Below are 5805 nucleotides of genomic sequence, written 5' to 3'. Positions count from 1 at the left end.
CATCCCAAACAAGGACAATATTTTCCCTGTCTTATAGTTAAGCTTCCTCTGAAACTTGAAGTTGCTCCTATTGACTTCTTAGGGTATTGGATTCTTTTTTTTTTTAATTTTATTGGTACATTTTAGGTATACAATATAATGACAGTCATCATTGGAAATTTGCACCTTTACATAATCTCTCTTGGTTCTTATCTTTTCCACATTCCTCTGCCCTCCCTTCAACACCTCCATTCTTCCCCATTTACAAAAACTTTGTTTCAGTTTTTTCATTTTCTCATATTAACTCCATTCCCTTTTTTCCTTTCCCCTACCTCTCCCACTTCCCCTTCGCCTTTGCCCCTTGTCTTCCTATTTCACATGCTCTGGGTCTCAGCAAAGCAAAGAGTCTGGGACAGAAAGAGCATATGATGAATTCATAAACAGTGAAAGGTGAGATAGTATGGATTTGTTCTTTTAATTACAAGTCAGTGTTTATTCTTTTTTGCATATAACTGTTAATGGGCCTCAATTTATTATAGTACCTTGAAATTTGCTTTTTCCTAAAATTATGAGAGAGATGTCATTAGATTAATAACATAGAAAAATATATAGCTGTTAATAGAATAGAAAATACAGTAAATTTTTTTTATTTAGTAAAAGGACATATTTATGTTTACAAACAAGTTTCAGAAACAAAAAGAAAACATGTATGCTTCTACTTATTAACCTTTTCACAATGCAGACAGTCCTCATGCTGTATGAAGGTCTCGACGGACTAGAAAAATCAATACAGTTCACTCACAGTTCATCAAGACATCACTAAACTAACATAGTTAGACAAAAAGAAAAAGGACTAAAGTTCTCTGGTAGTTTGATAGTTTGATTTAATTTGATTTGCCTGAAATAACAAAAGCATATCAAGCATCTTTCATTATGCACTCGATGTCCTGCATTAAACGATCTACTAAATTCTGAACAAAGGTTATTAGCAAGTTTTCAAAAAATTTAAAAAATGTAACAGTTGTTTCAAAACCATTAAGTAGTAAATGTATTTAAGAAACTAATTGGGACAGATGCCATAACTTCATTAGAACACCACTACTCATCTTTCTTTGTTTTGTTTTGTTTTCTTTTTTTAAACAAAACATTAATGTTATCTATTTGGCTATTAGTATTAGCAATTTATCTACAATATTTAACAAGGTAAATCATAGGCAAAAATTTAGTACAGTTTCGATAGAAACACCCCCTTTTTTTCCCTGAAAATACAGCAGTATTTGAAGGACTAATTTTTCTGTGCATCAGTTATAATGAAGCTTCCAATCTATGAACAGGAACAAAAATAGTATCTACAAACCTTTTTAAACAGATCTTTATCATTTATAAACTTAAATAATCCAAATTACTAATAACCAACAGCAGAAATTAAAGTATCAATTCAATGATCCAGGACTCTTTGTCTCGCCCAGCTTTACTCCTCCCTCTCTCCCATCAAGGACTGAGATAAACTAATGCTCTGCTAATACATCATTCAGGACCATTCTTCCGTACTACTGATGATCCATGTGTGCTTAAACTGAGTTACTGTTTATCTGCCAGTTCATTTCTCCCATCCTCCAAAAAGCACCCTCAGCCTGGCAGAAATCTTTGCTTCAAAAAAAAAAATTAATCTACATTCATACAAGTGTGTCTTCTGTTGAAGTCCAAAGACAAGAATACTATCTTGTCTGTCACAATATGTGAAAAGACCAAGTTTCAATCTGTTTCTTTACAATGCAGCTAGTGTGTTAACATTCAGCTTACAATCAGAGTGATGTTTCCAAACTATGTAGTGGACTTCCTGGGGATGAAGAGGCAGCAGACTTGTTCATTTCTATTGTAAGGTGAATTCCGCTGTCAACAGCATTGTTATTTTTGTTGGGAGAGGGGGGAGCACTGGAGTTAGGTTTTGTAGGAGCATCATCTTCTGCATTAGTGTCATCAATAAGGGGGATATGAGGCTCTGAATCTTCTATCCTAAACTCAGGATGTGTCATAAAGTTGTGAATCAAACTTCTTGATTCTGGTTTTTCTAAGCATTCATATAAAGAACTACGAAATGCAATCAACACTTGAATCTGAGTTTGGATTCTGTTCAGACCTCTAAACCGCAAGATCTGACCATGCTGCAACTCCCTTTCAGCATGATTTATCTCTTCAACATCCTCTGCTAATTCTTCTTCAGGTATTTCTTCCTTTTGTGTTCCATGACCAGCTTCTTTCAGGAATTTTAAATAGCTAGTTGGAATTGTTGAAATAAGCTGGCCCCAGAGTAATGTCCCCGTTCCTAGGAATATTGACCATAGCCACAGTTCTACTGAAAGCTCTAAACTACTGAAAGGCTTTCTGCCAAACTGCACAATTATTATCTGTGGCACAAAAGTGCCTAAAACAATTGAGCAGAAGATGGCATTATTAAAGATTCCTTCAAACACATTTCTTTCACAATGGATTTTCTAGGTATTTATTTCATTGAAAAGTTGCATCAGCACAAAGGTATATTAAAACAATATTATAATGTTCTGAAGGGGGAGAGTGCAAGTGAGCATTTCTTCCACTATCAATATCAAAAAAACTTTTCACCAGCAAATAAGAGTGTAAAAACAACTATGCGTTGATAGAATGCATGACCCAAAATATTCTTCATCATTGTGCATGAGATGAGAGACTTATTTCTGCCATATGGTTTCCAAAGCAAGAGAGACTCAGTGGGTAGTTCCGTCACAAGAGCCAGGGAAGCAAGTGTGTCCATTATGAGGTTTACCCACAGCATCTGCACAGCTTTAAGCAGTGAATCTTGAGTAATACAGCTCCTGTGAAAACAACAATTACTGCTACGACATTAACAGTAAGTTGGAACTACAAAATTTTGGGATGCTGTCATAGACATTTCACCCCCATATAACTGCTTTAACAATGCTTGTAAAGTTGTCATCTGTGATAATAATATCATATGCTTCTTTAGCTACATCAGTTTCAGCAATACCCATTGCAAATCCAACATCTGCTTTCTTTAGCTCTCGGCCATCATTTGTACCATCACCAGTTACAGCTACAACTTGGCATTGTTCTGAGATAGTTCTGTCAATTATACCTTTAACCAGTATATCCATGTCACTAGGAGAGGATCTTGCAAGTACTCAAAGCTTTGGCCAAATTTTGTCTCTCTGCTCTTGCTCAATCTCTCCTTTTTCATTTCATATTCTTCTGTTAAAATCTTTACCTTCCAGGCACAGAAAATCTGACATTTCTTTATTGCATCTGGTACCTCAGGTCTCACAAGATCTTCAGTCCCCATGACAGCAATGGATGTAAGGCCAGTGACAATATCATTTTCATTATCCCACTTTGGGTCTGGTTCTCCTGCTGGAAAATCTCTGAATGCAAGACATATTGTTCTCAAGCCTTCTGATGCCATCTGTTCAATCACAGTTTTTACAATATCATCACGGTCCCTTGGTCTGAATAGTTTTGCCTCAGCATTAGCACTCAAGATTTTAAAACACTTTTTCAGAATTATCTCAGAGGCAGCCTTGCTGAATATTCGAAGCTTCCATCTGAATTTTTCAGGACAGTACTCATGGACTTCCAAACAGAATTGAAGGTGTAGACTTTGTAAAGTGCTATTTCTGGTATTTCATTTCAACATCCTGATAATCCTGTTTTAAATCCAAAAGAAATCCCAACAAGGCACATTCAGTTTTATTACCAACATGATGATGTAATCCATCCTCTTTCTCTGGTGGTAATATTTTTGATGTATAAGCACAATTCACAGAAATTCCTGTCACAAGAAAGGACAAAATATTTGGTGGAATAGCTTCTAGTTTGGGAACATTTTTATAATGTTTTTCATTTATGTAAGCTTGAACAACTGTCATTCTGTTCATTGTCAATGTTCCTGTCTTATCTGAACAAATAGCTGTAGCATTTCCCATGGTTTCACAAGCATCCATGCCTTACTAAGTTATTATCTTTCATCATTTTCTTGACTAAATAAGCCAGTGAAATAGTGACTGCAAGTGGAAGACCTTCTGGCACTGCAACCACTAAAACTGTAACTCCGATAACAAAGAACTTCACAAAATATTGTATGTAAATTGGTGTGCACTCAGCAAACCATGGTCTCTTCTGAACCCAGAATGTATCAATTACAAAATATATACTAGAATGATAACTGTGATGGCAGACATCAACAGACCTGCTTTGCCAATCCGAACAGCCAGTTTTGTTAGTGTCCCTTGTAAAACAGATTTTTACTTTTTTGGCAAATTTGCTTTCTTTTTGTCTTTCTCATCACCATCTCCACCATCTTCACTCTTTAATGGCTGCATTTCCATGGCTGCAACATCCTGAGCTTTTGATTTGTTTCGATTCTCAATAGCTCCATCTTGTTTCTTATTTTTCTTCTCATCTTTCTTCTCTTCCTCTTCACCTCCAGTTCCAAGTAAGGTAAAGATGATTCCAGTCTGGGAATTTACACCTACAGCAGTAACTACAATTCTTCCAGAACCTTCCATGACATGAGTACCTGATAGAAGTAAGGGATCCTTATCTAAAGACTTCTTAACATGATCAGATTCACTAGTCAATGAGCTTCTATCAATTTTAAGATCATTGCCTTGAATAAGTAAGTATACCATCAGCTAGAAGAAGATCACCCTATTTCACTTCAGCAATATCTCCAACAGGAATGTCAGCTACAGGAATCTGAATGACCGACCACCCCTGATGATGGTGAACTTCTGTTCTTGTTCAATTCAACTTTGCAAACCTCTAAACTGTTTTTCCTTACTCCAATCATAAAAGCTGTTTCTAATACCACACACACCACTGACAACAGGATTGCAGTTCCTTCAACCCAGCCAGTTTCACCTTCACCTTCTTCCTCCCCGACAGAAACTTCTCCACAAAGTGAAGAATTTCCTTCTGCAGGTTGATAAAAAGAAAGGCCCAATGATACTATAGATGAAATTTCTAATATAATTAAAGTGACATCTTGTAATGCTTCCCATACTAACTGGAGAAAAGTTTTTGACTTTTTAGGAGGTACAAAATTCTTTCCAAACGCTGCTTCTTTTCTTTCTAAATCTGCAGGGTTTCCACTTAAACCTTCATTGGGAGATGTTTTCAACTTGGAGCAAATTCCGTAGACATCGCCATAGCTTTCCTGTATTTTACATAATGCATCTGTGGACCTGAGCACCATAAGAGCCTGCAGCTCTGCGAGTATAATTCCAAAGTCTCCATCACGATTAGCTTCCTTCAAAGAGTTTTTCACACCACTGTATGCAACTGAATCGTTTGCTATGTCGCCCATTACTAGTATAATTTATTAGAGGAAAATGTTTCCCAAAAGAATCTAATTTTCACTTGATATATTTCCAAGATGAAAATCTTTTAAATATGAAAATTTTTCTTAAACCAAACACTCATTGTATGACTTTGTAAAGCAGCATCAGCAGCAACATTTCCCAGAGAAATATCTTGACCTCTGGCCCATGACTTGTTTCTTCATATAAATCATGAGATGTACACATCTCGCCCAGCAGCGGGAACCATTTTCCGAGGGGAGACAGACTGGAGATCACAGGGGCTCGGCCCCCAGCGTGCCACGCAGAGGCACAGGTGCACCTCGGGGAGGACCCGGCCGTGGAGCCCAGGCGCGGCCGCCACCAGCCAGGGCTCCTCACTCACGGGGCGCACCGAGAAGGTGGCAGAGGAGAATACGGTAAAATTTTAAAACTTCAAAAAGTAAAAATAAATTACATATGCATAGACATTTAA

At 37.0% G+C, this 5805-nt stretch overlaps 1 pseudogene; it reads right to left on the bottom strand.

The window, feature by feature from the left end:
• Window positions 1–1737: 1737 nt before the first annotated feature.
• LOC101707372 (plasma membrane calcium-transporting ATPase 1 pseudogene) lies at window positions 1738–5338 on the bottom strand (annotated as a pseudogene).
• Between the last annotated feature and the right edge of the window lie 467 nt (window positions 5339–5805).

Source organism: Heterocephalus glaber, unplaced genomic scaffold (genome assembly GCF_053883595.1).
Source record: "Heterocephalus glaber isolate CG9 unplaced genomic scaffold, H.glaber_assembly_v1.0 deba00001461, whole genome shotgun sequence".
Classification (NCBI taxonomy): domain Eukaryota; kingdom Metazoa; phylum Chordata; class Mammalia; order Rodentia; family Bathyergidae; genus Heterocephalus; species Heterocephalus glaber.
The sequence above is the reverse complement of the archived record's forward strand: the minus strand, read 5'-3'. Positions and strand labels throughout refer to the sequence as shown.